The sequence below is a fragment of the Oncorhynchus mykiss genome, chromosome 14, assembly GCF_013265735.2.
Source record: "Oncorhynchus mykiss isolate Arlee chromosome 14, USDA_OmykA_1.1, whole genome shotgun sequence".
Taxonomy (NCBI): Eukaryota; Metazoa; Chordata; class Actinopteri; order Salmoniformes; family Salmonidae; genus Oncorhynchus; species Oncorhynchus mykiss.
In genome coordinates, this window is record NC_048578.1 from 4,311,518 (window position 1) to 4,337,179 (window position 25,662).

At 40.0% G+C, this 25,662-nt stretch overlaps 1 protein-coding gene across 3 annotated transcripts in view; it reads left to right on the top strand.

Moving 5' to 3' along the window:
• Positions 1-16,028: 16,028 nt before the first annotated feature.
• Positions 16,029-25,662, top strand: part of LOC110488581 (5-hydroxytryptamine receptor 4-like) — a 150,065-nt gene continuing 140,431 nt past the window's right edge. For all 3 annotated transcript variants that reach the window (XR_005035901.1, XM_036942714.1, XM_021560849.2), the window contains exon 1: positions 16,029-16,283. The gene's annotated coding sequence lies outside the window, so the exon portion shown is untranslated. The remainder of the gene's footprint in view (positions 16,284-25,662) is intronic.

Genomic DNA, 25,662 nt, shown 5'->3' on the forward strand with positions numbered 1-25,662 from the left:
ATTGATTGAACAACTGTTCACATTTACCAATAGTTAATTTATTCATTTTGGACTCTAAATATAGTAACCTTTAATCACCCCCTAAAGCAACTTTGTAACCTCCTCTGACGTAATCAGTTTGGAGTTAATTATGCTATTAACTGTGTGGCAGTGAGCCGTAGTATAATTCAATATACAAACCGGGCATACGACGGGTGGAATATACAAGCAAATTACTACAGAGCTGGACATTGTTCATACAAGGGGAACAGGTTAAACAAGAGGCATAAATTCACTTTTACAGATAATCCTCCATTAAATAAAGGTTATATGTAAATAGGAACCTGTTTAGCTCCAGGAACAGGAGTGGTAGAAAGGTTACAAAGCGAAAACAACAACGATGGTATTATTAATTGTTATAAGCAATCTCATAGATAATCCACTTAATTACATTGTTATTTCCTCTCCAACAACAAAGGAAGCATATTTTTATTTTTCACCACTGTGAGTGAAACACGGCGTGTACATAGACTATAGACCAAAGGTGTCAAACTCATTCCATGGAGGTCCGAGTGTCTGCGGGTTTTAACTCCTCCCTTATACTTGATTGATCAATTAAAGTTGATGATTAGTTAGGAACTCCTGGTCACCTGGTTGTCTAGGTCTGACTTCTCCAAAAGCTAATTGGAGTCAGGAGCCAGCTAACCTGGAGACCAATCAATGAGACGAGATTGTAGTTAGAGCTGCCTTGCCCTATAAAAAACACTCACAAATTTAAGTTTCTCATTCATAAGAAGCATTGCCTGATGTGAACCATGCCCTGAACAAAAGAGATCTCAGAAGACCTAAGATTAAGAATTGTTGACTTGCATAAAGCTGGAAAGGGTTACAAAAGTATCTCTAAAAGCCTTGATGTTCATAAGTCCACAGTAAGACAAATTGTCTATAAATGGAGAAAGTTCAGCACTGTTGCTACTCTCCCTAGGAGTGGCCGTCCTGCAAAGATGACTGCAAGAGCACAGCGCAGAATGCTCTGAGGACTTCTTCGGGATCGGTGTCCCTTCCACGGGAAGGTTGAGCTAACATAGGCCAATGAGATTAGCATGGGGTTGGAAGTAACAAGACAATTTCCCAGGACATAGACATATCTCATATTGGCAGAAAGCTTACAGTCTTGTTAATCTAACGGCACTTTCCAATTTACAGTAGCTATTACAGTGAAAGAATACCATGCTATTGTTTGAGGAGAGTGCACAATTTTGAACATGAAAAGTTATTAATAAACAAATTAGGGACATTTGGACAGTCTTGATACAACATTTTTAACAGAAATGCAACGGTTCATTGGATCAGTCTAACACGTATACTAATGCCATCTAGTGGCCAAAATCTAAATTGAAAAAAGAGACCTGAGACCTGAGCCAACTCCCCATGCTTACCGGAGAGCGAGAGGGACCGGGCAGGCACCGTGACTCGCGGCTCTGGCAGCTCAGGACAGACTGGCGGCTCTGGCAGCACTGGACAGGTGGGAGCACCTGTTGGGAGAAGACTGAGAGACAGCCTGGTGCGGAGGGCTGCCACCGGAGGGCTGGTGCGTGGAGGTTGCCACCGGAGGGCTGGTGCGTGGAGGTGGCACCGGATAGACCGGACCGTGAAGGCGCATTGGAGCTCTTGAGCACCGAGCCTGCCCAACCTTACCTGGTTGAATGCTCCCCGTAGCCAGGCCAGTGCGGCGAGGTGGAATAGGCCGGGCAGGCACCGTGTTATGCCGTGACCCCGGTGCGTGTGCATAGCCCGGTGCGGTACATTGCAGCGCCTCGTATCGGCCGGGCTAGAGTGGGCATCGAGCCAGGTGCCATGAAGCCGGCTCAGCGCATCTGGTCTCCAGTGCGTCTCCTCGGGCCGGTGTACATGGCACCAGTCTTACGCATGGTGTCCCTGGTTCGTCAGCACAGCCCGGCTCTGGCAGCTCCTGGCTGACTGACGGCTCTGGCAGCTCCTGGCTGACTGACGGCTCTGGCAGCTCCTGTCTGACTGACGGCTCTGGCAGCTCCTGTCTGACTGACGGCTCTGGCAGCTCCTGGCTGACTGACGGCTCAGGACAGACTCGCGGCTCTGGCAGCTCAGGACAGACTGGCGGCTCTGGCACCTGTTGGGAGAAGACGGAGAGACAGCCTGGTGCGGAGGGCTGCCACCGGAGGGCTGGTGCGTGGAGGTGGCACCGGATAGACCGGACCGTGAAGGCGCATTGGAGCTCTTGAGCACCGAGCCTGCCCAACCTTACCTGGTTGAATGCTCCCCGTAGCCAGGCCAGTGCGGCGAGGTGGAATAGGCCGCACTGGCCTGGCTACGGGGAGCCGTCAGTCAGCCAGGACCTGCCAGAGACGTCAGTCAGCCAGGAAGTCTCCCAGAAGTCTCAATTCTCAAACATTGATTTCAGTATTTACCAAGGTCATTGATAAGAACTCCAACAACACTCCAACAACACTCCAACAACATTTGTGCTGCATAAATAGGTAGCCCCAGTGGTGCATTTTGCTCATCGATGTGGAGACGAACATCCTTTAGAGACTCACATAGACACTTAGCCCATTGGCTAGCTGGTATTGTCCCTCATTCAGGCATCCATCAGGTTATTTCAGGCGATGAATCATTGTACTACAGTGATGTCACTCCACTAAATCAATGGTGTCTGTGACAGAGCTGTGAGAGAGCATATTCCTCTGGCATCACTTCCTTGTTTGACTAGAAGTCTAACATTGTCCTATACAGTGTTCTCAAAAACCCTCCTGTAATCTTGATGTTTATTCACTACCTTGTTTTGTATGTTTTCTCTGCGGTGACCATTTTTCTTCATGTAAAAGCACATGAAGTCCTCTGGTACTGTGGGTGTAGTAATGTATTGAAGTTGAAAGTATGCCAGACCCGCAGTCAGGACCCAGTGCGTCACCTGCTTTTGTTGCGTCAGCATCGTTATTTATGACTGCCCATGGCTGAGCAATGGCAATATGTTACCGTTAGCCCTCCTGCAAGGTTAGTCCTGCCATGGTGTTAGAATTGATTCATCATGAATTGCTTCTTCTCTTATTAATCCCAAACTGAATAATGCTGTACACTCCGCTTGAATGCGGTTATAATAATTAACCACTCACAGAGGGCCAATTGCCCTGCACAGATGTGATCTCTATAGGAAGACTGCTCGGTCGTACACGTAACTATACTCATACAAGGTGATGCATAGATTTTGGAATGAGACAATTAGCAGAACAGAACATTTTACAATATTTTGTGGCTGGACAGTGTGTTTTTTGTTTGTTTGTTGCCATTCCATGTATGTTTTTCTGTTAGTTTTAATGTGCGTGGGTTGACTTGGTGTACCAGTCTGTTGGGTGCAGCACCATGGCCATCATGCCAGACAGAGAGAGAATGCTTGTGGGCCTCAGAACAGAAGATCAATGCTAACTGGCTCGCCTTCGAGCACACACACAGACAGTCGCTAGCACTGTCATTATCATACCACCTCCACAGTATGTCTACTGCCTACAGTATGTCTGCTAGCCCTAGTTAGATAAGCCTAAACAGACAGCTAGAATTATATTTATAGAAATGCTTTATGTGTCATTCAATCTTCAGAGAAGTATGGACGTTTCTATTATTCAGAATGAGAAATTCCATATCTGCCTCCCAGGTGGCACAGTGGTCTAGGGCACTGCATCGCAGCGCTAGCTGTGCCACCAGAGACTCTGGGTTCCCGCCCAGGCTCTGTCGCAGCCGGCCGCGACTGGGAGGTCCGTGGGGCGATGCACAATTGGCCTAGCGCCGTCCGGGTTAGGGAGGGTTTGGCAGGTAGGGTTTGGCCGGTAGGGATATTCTTGTCTCGACTCCTGTGGCGGGCCGGGCGCAGTGCACGCTAACCAAGGTCGCCAGGTGCACGGTGTTTCGTCCGACACATTGGTGCGGCTGGCTTCCGGGTTGGTTGCGCGCTGTGTTAAGAAGCAGTGCGGCTTGGTTGGGTTTTGTTTCGGAGGATGCATGACTTTTGACCTTCGTCTCTCTCGAGCCCGCACGGGAGTTGTAGCGATGAGACAAGATAGTAACTACTAATAATTGGATACTATGAAAAAGGAGGTAAAATTTTAAAATATATAAATATATCTAGAAAAAAATCTGTTTTTTTGTTTAAGACCAGGCACCACACCCTAATAAGGATTTTTTTTAAAGTCTTAATCAACTTGTATCAGTTGAATGTAGACAGAATTAGAATGATTTTTTGTATATTTCCTTTTGTTTAAATATTGTATAAAAATATGCAAGTGATGCAATATATCATTACAGTTTTTTTACAATTGCTAACAAGCGTTTGCCTATACTTAAGATACTTTTTCTAAACTCTTAACACCTACATCACACAATTAGCCAAATAGTTCATTTTCTGCTCAAAACCACATTTTGTTCATTTAAATACCAACTCTACATTTCAAAATGCAAAACAAACTTTCTCGACATTCACTAACTCTATCAAAACACGGTAAACCCGACTCAATATCCAATCATTCTGTCAAAACACTAGCACATGTTTTCTATCTAAGAGGTTCATCGTCAATCATAGGACAACAACTTTCAAAATACTAACAGTTGATGGCATTACAAAAACTGCATTACTTTCATGTTTCAGTTCTACATGCATACAATAGATAATATGAAATCCATTGTCTTTTACTTTAAACCACTCTACAGTGTTGAATGTGTGCGTTTTTGGTAACATACTATCTAAAAGTGAATGAGTCATCTTTACTTTATAGAATGTACAGTATAATTTTTTTTAAGTGAGGCTAATGACAGAATTGCTGCAGTAAAAGCTTTATTAGCAACATGAAATTGCTGCCAGTGATCAACAAAAAACACACCATACATGGCCTTTGGTTCCAAATGTGTAAAAATGAAACACAATTACAGTAAAACAGGCACAGAAGGGAAAAAACACAAAAATGCATAGTCCTGTTCTAATCTATACAATCTTCAGCATTATGGCCACATGTTCTCATCCCCATCACATCTCATGTCCCCCTAACTTTGCACCTTGGATAGAAACGCTTGGCACGCCTTATCCACCCCTGGCAGTCTTCAGCTGAGATGTCTCTGCAGCCGGCATCCGTTGCATCCAGGAGGGACATTTGGTCATGTGGCCGATGTTCGTACACTTTCTACCTTCAGGTTGAAAAAAGGCGAGTAGGGGGGGAGGGAAAGGGAAACCCTTCTTAGGTGAGCTGCAAACCAGTTTGTGATTGCATGTGAATGGTGGAATGCTTCATTGTCCCCATTCAATCACACATGTCCTAATGTTTCCTCCCACCTGTTCCCTTCCTGCTTCTGGCACCAGTTGTTGGTGGAGGTCATCTAAAAACAAGTGTTGTTCTGCAGGACCAAACCAGCACTCGAGATGGCAGCACACATTGTGATATTTACTCCTCTCTGACCCGACACGTCAACGGTGGCCCTTTTCCTGATGATGTTTCTGCCCCGCCGACGTGTTTTCGCCAGGTTAAACCCTGCCTCGTCTACATAAATTATTTCACGTGGGGTCTGATTAGCCTCCAACTCCATGACTCTCTGAAAGAAATTAGACACAGTATGTGTAAATGCTTTTCAGTATGTCCTACTGTATGTACTGTAACCCATGTTTACATGTAGAGTGGCATAGTGTAAAGCTCACTATAGAACAAGACATATTAGATAGAAACCATACCTGGACGTATTGGTGCCGGAGTTCCTTGACCCGCTCACTGTTCCTTTCAAAATTAACTGTGTTTCATTCGAACTCTGTGTTTGGTCAGAGTCCAAACAACGGTAGTCAGGCTGATACTTTCCACATTGATGGTGGCTCTTATTTCATCAGTGACAACAGCTCTTACTCTCCTTTGAACACCACCACACATTCTTACTCCTCTCCCCCTACCTCTCCTTCTCCCTTGTCCTGGTCCAGCTACTCCTCTGCCTGGTCCAACTACTCCTCTCCCTGGTCAAACTACTCCTCTCCCTGGTCCAACTACTCCTCTGCCTGGTCCAACTACTCATCTCTCTGGTCCAGCTACTCCTCTGCCTGGTCCAGCTACTCCTCTCCCTGGTCCAACTACTCCTCTGCCTGGTCCAACTACTCGTCTCCCTGGTACAGCTACTCCTCTCAATGGTCCAACTACTCCTTCCCTGGTCCAGACATAATTTTTTCTCTATCTGCTCCTCTGTTTTGTTCAGTATCCACATTGAACAAAATCAATCCAAAGAGTTCCCTGTGTATGTCCATGTAATTTAAAGAACTTCACCACCTGGCTATATCTCTGATTGAGATTGGAATCACCTGTGATTGGTTTATTTTACACAACTTACAGTAAATCAGCTATTTCTCATTGTTTCAATATTCATAAAAAAATGCTTATCAGCTGTTTCAATATAGCTTTTGAGCTGCTGTTGTTGCAGAAGTACAGGCTTTATACTATATTTAAGGTTTTGAACATTAGGTCTTCATTTCTGGCATGCTGTGTGCAAGTATTTGTAAATAAGACAAGAAAGATCCATAATTCTGGTATTGAGTAAGCTTGTATGTAAAGACAATTCAAGCATTTTAGAAACGTGTTAATTGACTGCATATTCTGTGAAAACAACATGAATTGTGTTCATGGTATGGTCCACAGCAGATGGATGTTGTGCTAATTGTGTTTAGAGTTTTGAAAATGTGACTACAGATTGGACAAAAGGATGTTAGCAAATGTTAAAATAAAAAATAAAATAAAGTAAATATGCACATATTTACATATATTGGAAATAAATTTTTCTGGAAATTGGATGAAGTCAGCCTCAATATTTTGATTAAAATTTGTTAAGACACTGGACTTAATCACACCAGATTATGGATAATTACTTTTTCATATTTCCATCTGTAAAATACTAAATTGGCATGTAAAATGTATTTTTTGCAAATTCTTTCAAGGTAATGTTATCAAGAATAAAAAGTTTACAGCATATGAACATTTCCCTTTGATTAAGTCTGGAGAATATATCTAAGGATAACAACAAACGTTGGTGAATGTAAATGCTTCTGAAGCTGAGAATGTTTTGGGGGGCATGTGGGAAGAGTCTGACTATCGGGAATGCAGTTAAAGACAAGTACAGTACACTGAATTTAGCCGACCAATCGTCGAACGTCTATTTTGACCAGGCCCTCAGTGTCCGGTCTGGAGCATGAAATCATGAGCTAGGCTGGTCGGCTACTGCGTAGCAACCTAGTGGTGCCAAAAGCCTCGGTCTGCCCTAGAAAGCCTATGTAAATTACAATCGGCAGAATGGCCAAATAAATGTGTTTTTGACGTCCGTGTTTCTCATGATCAAATTCGAACACCACAGTGATTTAAAAGAAAAAAGTTTGCTACAAATAGAGATATATAATTAAATTGAATAGTGCTTCAAATTCAAATACAAATTAGTTTTCCGTAGGAATACGTGGATGACGGCGGGTGCTATCACTATCTACTGGTCTCAATGTCTATGATTTTGATCCATTCACCAAAGTAAGTTACGACATCCACTGAGTTTACAAAACATTAAGAACACTTGCTCTTTCCATGACAGACTGATCAAGGGAATCCAGTTGAAAGCTATAATCCCTGATTGATGCCACTTGTTAAATCCACTTCAGTCAGTGTACATGAAGGGGAAGAGACAGGTTAAATAAGGATTTATAAGCCTTGAGACAATTGAGACATGTCGAGTCCATGCCCCAATGAATTGAGGCTGTTCTGAGGGTGAAAGGGTGGGGATGCAACTCAATATTAGGAAGGTGTTCCTAATGTTTGGTATACTCAGTGTACAGTCCAGTTTGTACCATTCTCTATGAGATGGGCTTTACAACTACTGTATGTGTGATTCACTTTAGTGAGCTTTGAAATTACGGATGTATGTCCATTTAACATTTTTAAATTCCTGAAATATTGATGCCAGAGAGTAGCATGATAAAATAAAGAAAATATACATTTACGTTATGTTTTTGACATTTTTATGTTTACTTCTATAAAGTTCTCATTATTAAAGGACCAAAATACCAACAAAAATATAAACACAACGTGTAAAGCTGAAATAAAAGATCACAGAAATGTTCCATACGCACAAAAATAGTATTTCGCCAAAATGTTGTAATACACATTTGGTTACATTCCTGTTAGTGAGCATTTCTCATTTGACAAGATAATCCATCCACCTGACAGGTGTGGCATTTCAAAAAGCGGATTAAACAGTATGATCATCACACAGGTGCACCTTGTGCCGGGGATAATAAAATGCCACTCTAAAATGTGCAGTTTTGTCACACAACACAATGCCACAGATGTCTCAAGATTTGAGGGAGCTTGCAATTGGCATGCTGACCCCAGGAATGTCCAACAGAGCTGTTGTCAGAGAATTGAATGTCACAACGTAGTTTTAGATAATTTGGCAGTACGTCCAACTGGCCTCACAACCGCAGATCACGTGGTTGGGCCTATGCCCTCCCAGGCCAATCCATGGCTGCGCACCAGCCCTGTCATTTGAAATCCATAGACTGGGGCCCGATAAATGTAGATTTTTCTTCTATGAACTGTAACTCAGTAAAATCTTTGAAATTGTTGCATGATGTATTTATATTTTTGTTAGGTATTAGATGCAAAAGCTCTGACGAAGGCCGTGAGGCCGATAGGTAAGCTTATTAAATATCAGTGATACTATCAAGAGCCGTGTGCGGTTTCCTTTTTCCATCTTGTTCAACTGTTGCCATGCACCTGCAAGGAGATTGCTCAGATGTGCGAGTGCAAAAATGGCATTTCAGCCTGTGGTGCCTGGCATAAGGCTGCAGTACGCAACTTTTTAGGCAACCTGACCAAATTCACATAGAAATGTGAGTTATAGATCTGTCCTTCTCAATGAAAGCAAACACAATTGGCCCAGCACCTTCCGGGTTAAGAGAGGGTTTGGCTGGGGTAGGCCGTCATTGTAAATAAGAATGTGTTCTTAACTGACTTTTCTGAGTTAAATAAAATACAAATACAAATAAAGCAGGTCTATGCTCTATTGCTATGCTTCTTAAGTTTAGTTTACTTTCAGTTGTGTACGCCGGCTTCAAACAGCTCAAAATACAATATTTTGGGTTATGTAAAAAAATATTTCACAGCGGTTTGGATGGTACAATGATTTTCTACACTATACTTTATTGTTTCGTCACATAAACAACAATTAGGAGAACTATTTGAAAACAGGAAATGGCACCGCGATTTCTGCATTTTGCTCCTTTAATTGTTGCTGAAATGTGGAATCAATGAAGTCAGTGCACATACTGTATATCTAAAAAGTATTCAGCAATTTGGCAGAAGCAAAAGTGAGGCTTTCCATTTAGTATAGCTAAATGTTTGCTGCTCAGCTGCCAAAACGACATCTCTATGTTAATTAATTGTTGCATAATTCATGTGTTACATTTGATTTGGCAGTGATAGAATAGGACCTGTGTAGAATTACTGTACTCCTCCAAATGTGGTGATGCACATTTCAATCCTCCTCCGTTGTAATTGTATTAAGTTACAAAGAGGAAGAAGGAAGTCTCCTCACAATTCTCCTCTCCTTAGGTTTGCAAACAGTAGAATAGGCTGCTTCTTTGAACCACACCATTGAATCGTATGGGTTTATGAGTTATGATTATAAAATGCAAGACGATAACATTCTATAATGTACACTATTACCATTATTTATACGGACTTGAAAAAATGCACAAAGATGCTATATCTACGTTCACAAATTAATTGATATAAGTAGTATCATATTTATTACCAATTGTGGTACAACCTAATACGTTTGATGCTTCCTTTCCTCTTCCTCTTCTACTGCATTTCATGTTCATTCCTATCATTTGCTCCATGAAGCGCATTTAGTAGGGCCAACAATCAATCAGAAGTCAGAAAAATCAGAGTTGGTATATGTTACTAATGGTTCATTGTTTAACAACAGCACATTCATGTTGTGGCATGTTTCTGCTTGACTTTGTAGATCATATTTGCTACCTCCTTCGGGTTAACTATTAATAGGGCTATAAATATGAGTGGTAACCTCTTGAACACAGCTCCAAAGAAGGCAGATACCAGTGTATCCCGTTTCCATGATGTTTATTGGGCCCTTACTAAACCATTGTGCAACAACGCCGATGAAGCAAAACAAGCACAAAAAGTCAACTTAGCTCTGTTGGCAAAGTCATTACAGCCTAGAATATATCATCGACGTACTGCAGCTAGGCTATCCTTAGCTGAAACCTCTCACTGCAATACAAACCCCGACGGTTCAGCAAGAATCACATGGCACTCTCGCTGCCGCCATTCTTGTATTTTTCACATTGAGTGCACTTCTGCCAGGTGTGGATAATAAAGGGGCTCTCGCTCCACTCGGTGGCCTGGAAAGAATGGAGGGATGTGTGTGTTCCAGCCAGCCAGGTCTGGAGAAGTGGTTCTGAGTCTGACGGCCCAGCCGGACCAGGCTCAGTGCCGTCAGCCTGTTGGGGGATGTATGGAGGATATACAGTACAGTCTGGCCAGGCAGCCACACGGGCTGAAACAGATGGATTTATTACTACTGTACATGAAATCCACTCGTAAGGAGGCTCAAATGGAAACCACATATTCTGACCAGATCTATTTGATATAAAGGCCATTTTATTTTATTTATTCAACACGCCAGGATAGTCGACTAAGTAACAATTGCCATTGCTTTACAGAGATTTCCTTTCTTTACATACAACACAAGTGTCACGTCCTGACCTTAGTTCCTTTTGAATGTTTCTATTTTAGGTTGGTCAGGGCGTGAGTTGGGGTGGGCATTCTATGTTTTGTTCTTGTGTTTATATTTCTATGTGTTTGGCCTGGTATGGTTCCCAATCAGAGGCAGCTGTCAATCGTTGTCTCTGATTGAGAACCATACTTAGGTAGCCTGTTTTCCCACTCTTGTTTGTGAGTGGTTATTTTCCGTTTCAGTGTTTTTCACCATTCGGGACTGTTTCGTTTTTCTTTATTCGCTTGTTCGTTTGTTTCCTGTGTTCAGTGTAATAAATATGACGAACACTTACCACACTGCATATTGGTCCGATATTTCCTACTCCTCCTCAGAAGAGGAAGACGATAACCGTTACAACAAGTTGCAAAGAGTGAGAGTGCATAGAGCATTCCAAACGGTGATCATGTGCTTGTGCTGTCCTGATGTGTCAATTTATACTGTGCGTCTTCCTTGTTTTATTCAGCAAAACAGAGGGGAACTCAATCGTGGTGATAGAAATGGAATAAGAATCGTTGAAGCATTTAGATTGAACCTGTCATAGCCCAACACTAAAGGTAAAGTACGGACTGGTTATCTAAGAATCCTGAGGGGGATCATTCTCTCTTGACTGTCACCATCGCTGCTGGAGTGAGAATGAGAATGCACAGGGACAGAAGATTGTCTAACTGTGAGCAACTCTCTGCCTACTCTCGAGGTAGAAAACCAGACAAATAACTTCTCGCTGACGTTGTGTAAATGAGCAAGTGTTCCCCTGTGTGAGGGACGGAAAGGAGGTGAGAAGGGGGACAGAGAGAGAAAAAGAGGAACAAGCGAAAGAGCGCTATTTGGAGAAGTAGGAAAGGTGTGAGAGAGAGAGAGAGACATGACAGTCATGCCACCAAATCATGAGAACCATCTCACTGGACCACCAAGACCCAGGAAAACGAGCAATATGGTGACTTGAAGAAAAAGTTCAGACTGTTCCTAATCTTCCTGTTTGGTTTATTTAAGAAGCCCCTTCAAATTTCCACAGAGGCTGGAGATGGTGGTGGGATGCCGGGAACAGCACAATGGCCTTGCCACGAATTGTGCTGGAACCTGAACAGTGACAGACTTCTCAGACTGATTGGCACTTATGAGACAAACCTCTCTGAGACTGCTACTGAGTTCACCTCCATGTCAATGCATTCTACGTGGAGAGGGAGGACAAATTGAGGGCATCATGCAAGATGATTAGACAGGGAATGAGAAACACGATATTACTGCTTGGTGGCCGCCACAGAATACTATTTTCAGTCTGCATTCCAAATGACAGTGGTTCCCAACCTTTTTCGGTTGCAGTACCTCCAACTGAATTTTGCTCTGCCCGTAGTACTCCTGAAGTACCCCTTCATGTGCATTTTACCAGTAGGTCTATAGTCTCATGAGTCTTCACAAACACCCCTTGTGGATAGGCAAAGTACCCCTGGTTGGCAGCCACCGCCTTAGTGGGCCCTAGTTACAAGTAGTGAACAATAAAGGGAATCCAGTGCCATTTCAATTGGAATGCAGCCTGTGTTTGTCATCCTGAAACAGATGCAGGGATAACTTCCGGTGATCTGATTTCTCCTTAATGGCCACATCAGGAGGGACCACTTCATTTCACAAACTTTACATAATTCTAAATATTGGCACTAATTGTGGAATCAGGAACTGTATCTGTATTATAATTGCCTGTAAGGTAATTACTTTAAGAGCCATATAGAGATATGCTTTCAACACTTCAAGACGTGTGCATGATTTCAGAATGACTAAAGTCGTAATTAGGCTATTGTACCAAGATGTGTATGATTTCAGTAAGGAAACACGCTACCACGTACAAACTATCTTCCTTTGTGTGCAATCAGTGAAAGCATTACCATGTTTATCTCTCAATGCCACAAGGATGAAGTGAAGTTTAGGTTAGCGCTTTAGGTTGGTAGCATGGCCGACTTCGAATGCAGCAACTAAGCATTCTTCTTATAAGCTAATTAATTGAGTCTATACCAAATATGCAGTAAATCTGATTTATGGTTGATGAGAAGAAGCATTTTTGCTAATGTGCATCTATAGGTACAGTGAAGCCATATTTGATTTAAACAAAAGACAATTCTCAAACCAAAGACTGATGTAATGAGTCAATACTAAATCTGGATTGAATCTGATATGTGGTTCATAAGGAGCAGATGATTGCAGATGATTTTGAACATTAGCGTAAATAATGAGTTGTTAATAGTTTCCTTGTTTTTTTTTATATTAAAAACAAATTCAGTGTGAGTCAACTTAGGGATATCGATGTTAGTGATGGCAAGTTTCAAGTTGATGGGCCACTGTGGAGTAGATTTACAGTGGTTCAAATTGACATTTCAAATCAGATTTTTTATTTGTCAATAACTCAGCCATATTTTGACCAATCTATTGACCAAGCTTTTCTCGAACTATGTTAAGACATGTACCCTGGGCCATTTGGTGACATGTGCCATATACCAATTAGTGTCATTTGGTACTATGGTTCATGAGAAGAAGAGTTGTGTAGTATTTTTAGCATATGCATCTACTGGTGCCATTGTTAAATGCATTATATTCTCAAACTCTTTAGGGACTATTTTGATGAGCCCAGACACCTAATTTGGAGTAAATATGACTTTTATTCCATGGGAAGAAGATTGTTTATGATTATTTTAAGCATTAGCATTACATACAGTTGAAGTCGGAATTTTACATACACCTTAGCCAACTACATTTAAACTCAGTTTTTCACATTTCCTGACATTTAATCAGAGTAACAATTCCCTGTCTTAGGTCAGTTAGGATCACCACTTCATTTTAAGAATGTGAAATGTCAGAATTATGGTACAGAGAATGATTTATTTCAGCTTTTATTTCTTTCATCACATTCCCAGTGGGTCAGAAGTTTTCATACACTCAATTAGTATTTGGTAGCATTGCCTTTAAATTGTTTAACTTGGGTCAAACGTTACAGGCAGCCTTCCACAAGGTCCCCACAATAAGTTGGGTGAATTTTGGCCCATCCCTCCTGACAGAGCTGGTGTAACTGAGTCAGGTTTGTAGACCTTGCTCGCACACGCTTTTTCAGTTCTGCCCACACATTTTCTATAGGTTTGAGGTTAGGGCTTTGTGATGGCCACTCCAATACCGTGACTTTGTTGTCCTTAGGCCATTTTCCATTTGGAAGACCCATTTGCGACCAAGCTTTAACTTCCTGACTGGTGTCTTGAGATGTTGCTTCAATATATCCACATAATTTTCCTACCTCATGATGCCATCTATTTTGTGAAGTGCACCAGTCACTCCTGTAGCAAAGCACCCCCACAGCATGATGCTGCCACCTCCGTGCCTCACGGTTGGGATGGTGTTCTTCGGCTTGCAAGCCTCCCCCTTTTCCCTCCAAACATAACAATGGTTATTATTATTATTATTTTTCTATTTTTTGTTTCATCAGACCAGAGGACATTGCTCCAAAAAGTACAATCTTTGTCCCCATGTGCAGTTGCAAACCGTAGTCTGGCTTTTTTTATGGCGGTTTTGGAGCAGTGGCTTCTTCCTTGCTGAGCAGGTTATGTCGATATAGGACTCGTTCTACTGTGGATATAGATAATTTTGTACCTGTTTCCTCCAGCATCTTCACAAGGTCCTTTGCTGATTTCTTTTGATTTTCCAATGATGTCAAGCAAAGAGGCACTGAGTTTGAAGGTAGGCCTTGAAATACATCCACAGGTACACCTCCAATTGACTCAAATTATGTCAATTAGCCTATCAGAAGCTTCTAAAGACATGACATCATTTTCTGGAATTTTCCAAGCTGTTTAAAGGCACAATTAACTTAGAGTATGTAAACTTCTGACCCACTGGAATTGTGATACAATTAATTATAAGTGAAATAATCTGTCTGTAAACAATTGTTGGAAAAATGACTTGTGTTGTGCACAACGTAGACGACCTAACCGACTTGCCAAAACTATAGTTTGTTAACAAGAAATCTGTGGTTGAAAAACGAGTTTTAGTGACTCCAACCTAAGTGTATGTAAACTGTAGTCAAAAAAGTGAATTGTTAATTATTTCCTTATTTTGTTAAAGGTATCATTGCCAAACTTAACATGGTTCATCATGGTAATGTCTTTGATGATTACAAAAAGTTTAAAGTTAATAAGCCATTGTTTAGTGGATTTAAAAAAATATTTAAATGGACACAACATCTGATTTCCTGATTTCTCAATAACTCAGCTTAACCAATCCCCTCTTTACCAATCCCCTCTTAACCAATCCATTTTTTGGTGTTATTTGTACTTACGGTTCATGAGAATACAGTTTTTTAATGTTTGCCAAAATTTCCAAGATTGAGGAAATTCTATCATCCTCCTATAAATTGTGTAGTACAGTCCTTGAGCTGTTCTTGTCTTTTGAAGTTCTGTATTATGTAATATTTTGTGTTTTGTGTGGATCCCAGGAAGAGTAGCTGCTGCTTCAGAAACAGCTAATGGGATCCTAATAAAGTACTAAATACTATCCTGACAGACCTAATGGGCCCTTAAAATAACTTTGTTCAGCATGAGGAAAGGCACCTACACACACTAGGTCAAACGGGGCGATGGATATGAGGGTTTAAGTGAGACTGCTTATAACAGCGCTACCTATAGGCCAATTTACTCATGGCCTCTGGTTTCTTTGTGCCAAAGTAGAAAAAAAGTGATCAATCTAAACTGGAGTTATTTGACCATAATAATATAAGAATAACAATAGGTTTCACAGCTTGGCTGCAAACCCCTAATAATATTTTGCCCAGAGCTCTTCTATTTTGAGAATACATCTTGTCAAATTTTACATAAGGGTTTCTTTGCCAACCGTCCATATCACAGTGATTTGTAGTAGACTATTTGGTAAGATATTTTAACAGAACAAAATACTAGATAACGAATTATCAGGAAAAAAATTGCATAACAGAGCAATTTAAACTCGTGGATTCTATCTTGCAAGTCCATTTGTTCAAGCAATTCAATTCACAATGAATTTCACTTGCCACCAAGCCTACATGTATCCAACCATTTTGAAGCGACAATGAAAGAGGATAATTGCAACCGATTTTAAACGGAGCTTATTTACCAAGTAAATAGACACCAGGCGAAAGAGGAGGGACTTGAAGGTACAATTTGCTGGGAATACCGAGGGTGTGCTTTCCAAGCACTTCAATCACAGAACAACGCGCGGTGGTGACCCACGCGTATGATTCCGTCCAGCCTTTTACATTTGCGCTCATACTTCCGACTGCGCTCAGCATACATGGAAAACGATTTCGCTTTGTGAATGTCCGCCGGGAACAGCTCATAAATTGCACTCACAAAAAAAACAGTTCACTTCGTAACTGTGTTTTGAAACAAGTCGAAAATGTGATTTTTCTCAAGGGGCATATAGAGTCGTAAAATGGTTTTGGGACCCAGCGTCTCCACAAGGAAATGGTAAGTGTGCTGAATGATTATTATTGTACATCGTAATTGAGCCCTTATGTGGAATTAGTCATATTTGTATTGTATAAAGTGTTTATAATTGACACTTATATATATTATCATGGAAGTTAATCGCAGGAGGGAGGACAGGACACTGACAGCCACTATATGTGCTGTTGTCCCTAACTTTTACACTAATGATGAAAAGTAGTTGTAAGTCCACTTTGTTTGGGAATCATGCTGTGCTGTTGCCCCAGTTTTTCATACACGTGTTGTGCCAACCACTGTATATTGGAGATGGCCTCCAGCACTGACATAATGTGTCATACTTGGTCATAATGTGTCATAATGCATTCCAAAAAAATATCAATGGATTATGGATTGTTGCTTACATTAGACCATCACTTGTATCATAGTTATTACAACCCCAGACCAAATGTATGCTATGAATATTGGAAACGGTCTACATTAAAAAAAGACTACAACAGCACTGCATGCCCATAGCTAGCCTACTTAAAATCAATAATTAGAATAGTCACATTTCACATTGTTTCAAAGTATGAAAGTTAATATCAAAATAACTACACACATTTGTCCACATTTTGCCTACAGTGCTATGTAATGGCCAATTGGTATGCGTGTGGTTGTTTATTTATGCATATGAACACTGCATTGAAGTTACATCTGACATTTACACTGGCACATTATGTAAGCTAGTCGTACAGGCTATTTGATGGAGCAATCAAGGTTAACCAATGCATCTTGATCAAAGGTACTCCAGCCGTGCCTTACCTCACCTGTCTCTAATAAAATCCTGATTACAATATAATGAAACCTTCTTTTAACATACAACTCAGTTCCAAAAGCTTTAACAAGAGCAATGTATTTGGTTTCATTTGAAAACAGCAAAACATTTTGTAGAATCAAAAAATGAAATGCAGTAAAAAGATGGGTTTACAGTTTTTTTCAATCACTTTGGTGCAATTGTCACATGTATGTGGTACATTTTCACAACTCTAAGCACAGAAATCTCAACAGATCATGAAAATGACTCATGTTTTCAAAATTCTAACAATTGACTGAGTACAACAAACACATTCACAAAGTCACTTGTTCACACCACACCACACCACGTCACACTATCTATTTGAATGCATATTTAATCTAAGTCTATAAACCCCTTTCACAGTTTTCACATTTTCCGGCCATAAAATGACATCTAAAAAAGGATTATGTTTGATTTTTTTACCTTCCGATCTACTCAACCTACTCCATACTTTCAAAGTGAAAGAAAAAGTATTCAACATTTAAAGGCGCACTATGCAGAAATCGCTCTGCCATTTCCTGGTTGCTAAAATTATAGTTTATGTGAGAAAACAATCAATTATAGAGTAAATAATCTTTCTACCATCTAAATCGCTGTGAATGCATTTATTGTATTTATTGCATACATTGTATTTTCAGCTGTTTGAAGCTGGTGTACAAAACCAAAAGTAAAAGATGCAAAAATGGACCTTAAGAACGAGAAGCATAGAAATAGCACACACATAACAGATCTACCTCTTCTTAGATTTATATTTCTATGTAAATTTGGTTGGGTTGCGCAAAAATAATACATTCTAACTCCGGAAATGGTAAGACTTTATACTCATTCATATTTTCAGAAATGTATCATATCTGTAGTCATTACCTGATCATTTATGTATCCCTATTTGTCAGAAAAATGCATAATTTCAATAGATATTCTTACATGATATGTGAATCATAGATAATCATTTGAATGTTTCATCCTCGTCTGATCGAAAATGGGCTAAATCCGACTCATGAAATGTCCAGCACACAAATCATTTTTATCTGTTCAGGTGCTGAAAATCATTGTGCTTCTTCGCATGAACACACATTTGCACCATATTCAGTAATAGGCTATACAAGGCACGGAAAGGCAAACATCGTCATATTTAATCCAAGTTGCTATTTCCAAAGCAGATCTCTGTTATTTCTGTTTTAAAAATGCAGCATAGCAAATCCAGAGCTCCAATCACAACACGTTTTCTACAAACGTAGACCAATCTTTGCAGAAAAATATTGTACTTATTTATCAGAAAATGAATACCCTTGCCTGCCCTGTTTGTTATCATTGATGATGAGATGGGTGCTGATTGGGTCATCAGTGGTGGTCCCTCACAGTCCAAACTAAACGTGGTGGTAGAGTGTTGGTCTGTGATCCACTCCAAACTGTCAATGCATAACTCATGAATCAAAATTGTATCGATATTGCAAGAAAATATTGTCATTACTCATAACCATAGCACAACTCTACCTGCTTCATTCATGATGAGAAAACTTACTGGCTGGAATTAGCTATAGTTAGCTAATTAACTTTTGTACATTGCGCTGTAACGTATAATTTACCATATTTTAGTGCCCAAAAAACATAATACTTCCAGGTCAACTTTAATATGAATACAATTGTAAAGCACAATTTCTCTCCTTTCCAGCAAAATCAATGATGACCTTCATGCTGCCCGTCTCTGCATGATTGAAGAAGGCGATGCACTCTGTCTTTTTAAAAATGACGGGTGGGGGGGAAGCGAAACCTACAGTACCGCGTGATAGGGAAAAGGGGGGATAAGCTGTGTCCAATTGATCACCTCTAAAATGTAAATAGAATACTATAAAGAGTTGATATAATGTGTCATTACATAAATATTTGAAGGTTTGTGTCGAATTTGAATCTGTTTTTTAGGGCGGCGCTAAAATTATCTTCAGAAGTAAACAGCAGCTGTCGCGGCTTTTGAGAGTCATGTTGGCTTGCAGTGATGACGCAAAAAAATGCATACATTCAGTTGTATCGTTGACTAGGTATTCCCCACTTACCCTGTCCCTTTCTTGTTTTTAATCTGCGAGAGAAGCGCTACACCTGGTGGTGAGAGGCTGTACGACACAGAATGAGTTGCAATTGTGTGTGCTGTACGTTATGTCATGACACGTCACAATTTAACGTACAGTGTCAGAGGGGTCCGTTTTTTAAAACTTTTCTCCAATACTATCGGGCCATTACCATGTCAATCAACGCTAGAATAGAAACGTAGTTCACACCCCAGATTTTGATGTCAACACAGGCGCTACAGTCCCATTAGTTTTCATTGCAGCCTCGTTTGAATGTCGCGGTTGCACAAATTTGTACGGAATGGGGTTAGTCAACAGTAGCTAGCTAAGTTGCTAGTTAGTTAGCCTTCTAGCTAGTTAGCTTATTATTAACCAGTATTACAAAATACACCTACAACAACATTTTAAAATGGTAGCGGTCACCCTTAGGCTTGATAGGGGATTAAAATAAAAATCCTGGAGGGAAGGCAATTTCGTTATTTGTAACCTAAGCTAACATTACAAGTTAGCTTTTACCCATTTAATATTTGTCAATTTTTTTATATATTTTTAAAAATGTTACCTTTATTTAACTAGGCAAATCAGTTAAGAACAAATTCTTATTTTCAATGACGGCCTAGGAACAGTGGGTTGTTCAGGGGCAGAATGACAGATTTGTACCTCGTCAGCTCGGGGTTTTGAACTTGCAACCTTCCGGTTACTAGTCCAACGCTCTAACCACTAGGCATGTCCTCAAAACTCAAATATGCATCAGCAATTATCCTTATTTAGCATATCAAAATGCATATCACGATCCTGCTATGGACCTCAGCCAAGAGTATACGCTGAGAAAATATACTATGAAGGCCTACTGTCAGTATTTGTCAACATATAGAAGAAACAGTATGTCCACATAGGCCTATCTCAGGACATCTAATGAGTCCAAATCCAGCCATACTACGTATGATATCTGGAGGGAATCCCCAAATGATATGTGCATGAAAGAAAAATATATACGCTGACATGGTCGCCAGGTGTATGGTGTTTCCTCTGCCACATTGGTGTGGCTGGCTTCTGGGTTAAGCAGTGTGTCAAGAAGCAGTGTGGCTTGGCTGGGTTGTGTTTCGGAGGATGCATGGCTCTCAACCTTCGCCTCTCCAGAGTCAGCCAAGAGATGGATATCTGAACTCAATATAGGCTTCCTATCTTCAATGTGCTAAGAAAACACAGATATGCTATGTAGAGTAAACAGTCAGTATTTGTCAACTTGAAGAGAGAAAACAAGAGTCACATATCTCAAGATATAGTTTATAGATATTTATATCTATATCATAGGCTAATGCGATTAGCATGAGGTTGTAAGTAACAAGAACATTTATCAGGGCATAGATATTAGAGGTCGACCGATTACCAATACCGATTATTGGAGGACCAAAAAATCTGATACCGATTAATTGGCCGATTTTTATATATATATATATATATATATATATATATTTATATTTGTAATAATGACAATTACAACAATACTGAATTAACACTTTTATTTTAACTTCCAGTGCCTTGCGAAAGTATTCGACCCCCTTGAACTTTGCGACCTTTTGCCACATTTCAGGCTTCAAACATAAAGATATAAAACTGTATTTTTTTGTGAAGAATCAACAACAAGTGGGACACAATCATGAAGTGGAACGACATTTATTGGATATTTCAAACTAAAAAATTTTGTAATATAATATATAAATAAAATCAATTTAGTCTCAAATAAGTAATGAAACATGTTAAATTTGGTTTAAATAATGCAAAAACACAGTGCTGGAGAAGAAAGTAAAAGTGCAATATGTGCTATGTAAAAAAGCTAACGTTTAAGTTCTTTGCTCAGAACCTGAGAACATATGAAAGCTGGTGGTTCATATGAGTCTTCAATATTCCCAGTTAAGAAGTGTTAGGTTGTAGTTATTATAGGAATTATAGGACTATTTCTCTCTATACCATTTGTATTTCATATACCTTTGACTATTGGATGTTCTTATAGGCACTATAGTATTGCCAGCCTAGTCTCGGGAGTTGATAGGCTTGAAGTCATAAACAGTGCACTGCTTCAAGCATTGCGAAGAGCTGCTGGCAAACGCAGGAAAGTGCTGTTTGAATGAATGATTATGAGTCTGCTGCTGCCTACCACCGCTCAGTCAGACTGCTCCATAAAATATCAAATCATCAACTTAATTATAATATAATAAACACACAGAAATACGAGCCATAGGTCATTCAAATGGTCAAATCTGTAAACTATCATATCGAAAACAAGATGTTTATTCTTTCAGTGAAATACGGAACTGTTCAGGTGGCATCCCTAAGTCTAAATATTGCTGTTACATTGCACAACCTTCAATGTTATGTCATAATTATGTAAATTAGTGGCAAATTAATTACGGTCTTTGTTAGGAAGAAATGGTCTTCACACAGTTCGCAACAAGCCAGGCGGCCCAAAATGCTGCTTCTACCCTGACTCTGCTTGCACAGAACGCAAGAGAAGTGACACAATTTCCCGAGTTAATATTGCCTTGTTAACATTAATTTATTTGAACTAAATATAAAAAATATATATATATACTTCTGTATTGATTTTAAGAAAGGCATTGATGTTTATGATAGGTACATTGGTGCGACAAGAGTGTTATTTTCGCGAATGCGCTTGTTAAATCATTACCCATTTGGCAAAGTAGGCTGTGATTCGATGATAAATTAACAGGCACCGCATTGATTATATGCGACGCAGGACAAGCTAGTTAAACTAGTAATATCATCAACCATGTGTTAACTTATGATTATGTTAATATAGATGTTTTTTTATAAGATAAGTTTAATGCTAGCTAGCAACTTACCTTGGCTCCTTGCTGTGCTCGCATAACAGGTGGTCAGCCTCTCACTCAGTCTTCTCATCGAGTGCAATGTAATCGGCCATAACCAGTGTCCAAAAATGCAGATTACCGATTGTTATGAAAACTTGAAATCGGCCCTAATTAATCAGCCATGCCGGTTAATGTTGTGGGGGTGCTACGCTGCAGGAGGGACTGGTGCACCTCACAAAATAGATGGCATCGTGTGGAAGGAAAATTATGTGGATATATTGAAGCAACATCTCAAGACGTCAGCCAGGAAGTTAAAGCTTGGTCACAAATGGGTCTTCCAAATGGACAATGACCCCAAGCATACTTCCAAAGTTGTGGCAAAATGGCTTAAGGACAACAACGTCATGGTATTGGAGTGGCCATCACAAAGTCCTGACCTCAATCCTATAGAACATTTGTGGACAGAACTGAAAAAGCTTGTGCGAGCAAGGAGGCCTACAAACCTGACTCAGTTCCACCAGCTCTGTCAGGAGGAATGGGCCAAAATTCACCCAACTTATTGTGGGAAGCTTGTGGAAGGCTACCCGAAACGTTAGACCCAAGTTAAGCAATGCTACCAAATACTAATTGAGTGTATGTAAACTTCTGACCCACTGGAAATGTGATGAAATAAATAAAAGCTTAAATAAATTATTCTCTCTACTATTATTCTGACATTTCACATACCTAAAATAATGTGATGATCCTAACTGACCTTAAACAGGACATTTTTACTAGGATTAAATGTCACGAATTGTGAAAAACTGAGTTTAAATGTAGTTGGCTAAGGTGTATGTAAACTTCCGACTTCAACTGTATTTGATATTGGCAGAAAACTTAAATTCTTGTTAATCTAACTGCACTGTCCAATTTACACTATCTATTACAGTGAAAGAATGCCATGCTGATGTTTGAGGAGAGTGCACAGTTTTGAGCATGAAAAGTTATTAATAAACAAATTGGGCAGTCAACATTTTAATTGGTTCAGTCTGAAACTTTGCACATACACTGCGGTCATCTATTGGCCAAAATCTAAACTGCACCTGGGCTGGAATAATACATTATGGCCTTTCTCTTGCATTTCAAAGATGATGATACAAAAAAAAAAAATACAAAAACTGTTGTTTTTTTCTTTGTATTATCTTTCAAAGGTTCCGAACTTACATCTGAAATTTGACAAATTTATTGAAAAAAGTCAGGTTTCCTTGATATTACTAAAGGTCTCCCACAATTGTAAATTTTGTTTGTTTTCTTTGACTTTATTTTGTCATCTATGTATTGATTATAACCTCTTAATGATCCGACCCTTTAAAAAACAAACATTTTTACCTAGAATCTAACTGTAGCTCAGGACCTGAAGCAAGGATATGCATATTATTGATACCATTTTAAAGGAAACACTTTGTGGAAGTGAAATTTGTGGAAATTTGAAATTAGTGTAGGAGAATATAACACACTAGATCTGGTAAAAGATAATACAAACAAATAAACATCATTTTTTTTCTGCCCATCATCTTTGAAATGCAAGAGAAAGACCATACTGTAATATTGCAGGTTAGGTGCAATTTAGATTTTGGCCACAAAGTAAAGTACAGATACCCCCAAAAATGACTTAAGTATTTTTACTTCAGTACTTTACACCACTAACTGTAGCCTACTGACAACATTAAAAGCATGATTCAGAAATTAGAGATAATTTTTTAATTAGAGAAGAATGGATGAACTTGTTCAGTGCCAGCTAAGGATAGTATAGCTATCCCATTTCACATTTATTAACTGCAAAAAGGTGAGATGTGTTTTTAATTCTAGTGCTGCTCTGCACACACAAGCTAGTTAACAATAGCTCCGGTCCAACTCTCGAACGTTAAAAGTCATTCAAAGTTCCTCCATAGAAGCCGCTCCTCTGTAGGCAAAATTCTGTGGGCCTAACTCAGATAATGCATTTCATAACAAGATGCCTAGCACTTCATTCCAAGCCTCCTCCTCCACCCTTTCTCGCACTCTCCCAACCCGCATCTCGCGCTCTAAACTTGTCTGTCCATAGGTACTGGCAGCACAGTGCACAGTGTGTGTGTTTGTCTTTCAAAAGTTTATTATGAAAAAAGAAAAAAATGATGGTTCTGTTCAGAACAAAAAATATTTTGGTTCCAATCCTTGGTCTCTGATGAAGCTGGTGTCAGAAATGATATGTGGTGATTTCCCATTCGCTGATTCTCCCAGCAAGACAGAGATAAGAGGTGTAAACAGCAGAGAGCCAGGAGTTAAGGAAAGGCAAAGCAAGTGTGTTCTGATGATTAGCTGTGACGACTAGAAGTGTGTTCATCTCTGTTCCAATGTGAGCTGCCTGCCTGGCTGGTCAAAGTGAGCTTACGCAACAATGCCAGGTTTGGTGTGTGGTAGATACTAGATAGAGGATGTGTGCTGATGAATGGCATGGCATGGGAGAGGGCCTTGTTGGAGGATCAATAGACTCCACTTTCACATCGCATTAGAACTCTGTGGAGCTGAGCAAACCCAAGAGCTAAAGGTTAGATGTGAAAACAAACTCTCGGACAGTTTCCATTCCTATGTTCACTTTACGCCCTTCCCTCAGAAGTCCAATATACTCCGAAGCCCTCTATCTGTCTCACGGCCCAGCACGGTACAGACTCACACCGTCCCATCAGTTAAACAGAGGGGAATACCTCTCTGTTCAATTACAGGTCTCAGTGGAAACATACAGAATCAAACTTTATAACATGTATTTTTTGATAGGTAGATGACTTACTACTCCACATGTCCACTTTGTAGAAATTAGTACATGGATGTAATGAGGAAGTACAGTATGCGATTGCTGTCCTCATACACAGTTTGTCATAAGAATGCATTGTCATGACTCTCTGAATGACCATTCTTTCCACAATGTATCTAGAACCTAAATAATGGTATTGGTGAAAAGAGTGGAACGTGAAAGTGGCATATAAAACTTTTTTTCATCCCAGTTGGTAATTATAGACAGTGTGCACTGACTCCAGAAATGAACGGCAAGCGAAAAATGAACAGCAAGAGAACAATGAGAGATTTCCATGTCTCTGCAGTTTATCACCATTTCTCCTATTGATCAGACCTCAGTAGAGAGCTAGTGCTTTGCGTGGTCAAGGTGCTGGTGTGAATCGTTTACTTTATGTTCCTAATATTGCTTATAATTACTGAATTGAGCCTGCAATGACTGTGTTTATAGATTTTTTTTGTAAACCTTTATTTAACTAGGCAAGTCAGTTAAGAAAAAAAAAATGATTTACAAAGGCGGCCTAACCCGGCCAAACCCTCCCCTAACCCAGACGACGCTGGGCCAATTGTGCGCCGCCCTATGGGACTCCCGATCACGGCTGGTTGTGATACAGCCCGGGATTGGACCATTGTCTGTAGTGACGCCTCTAGCACTGAGACGCAGTACCTTAGACCGCTGCGCCACTCGCCACTCTGGAGCCACTCGCCACTGTGTCACTGGAACATTGATTATAAGAGAACTGAAAAACAAAACAAAACGTTTTTTCTAAAGATTTTATACAGTCCATAAAGCTTGTGAAAACAGCTTTCAAATTATAAATGAGTTATGGCTCAAATAATTTTCCTGAAATAAAATAATGAAT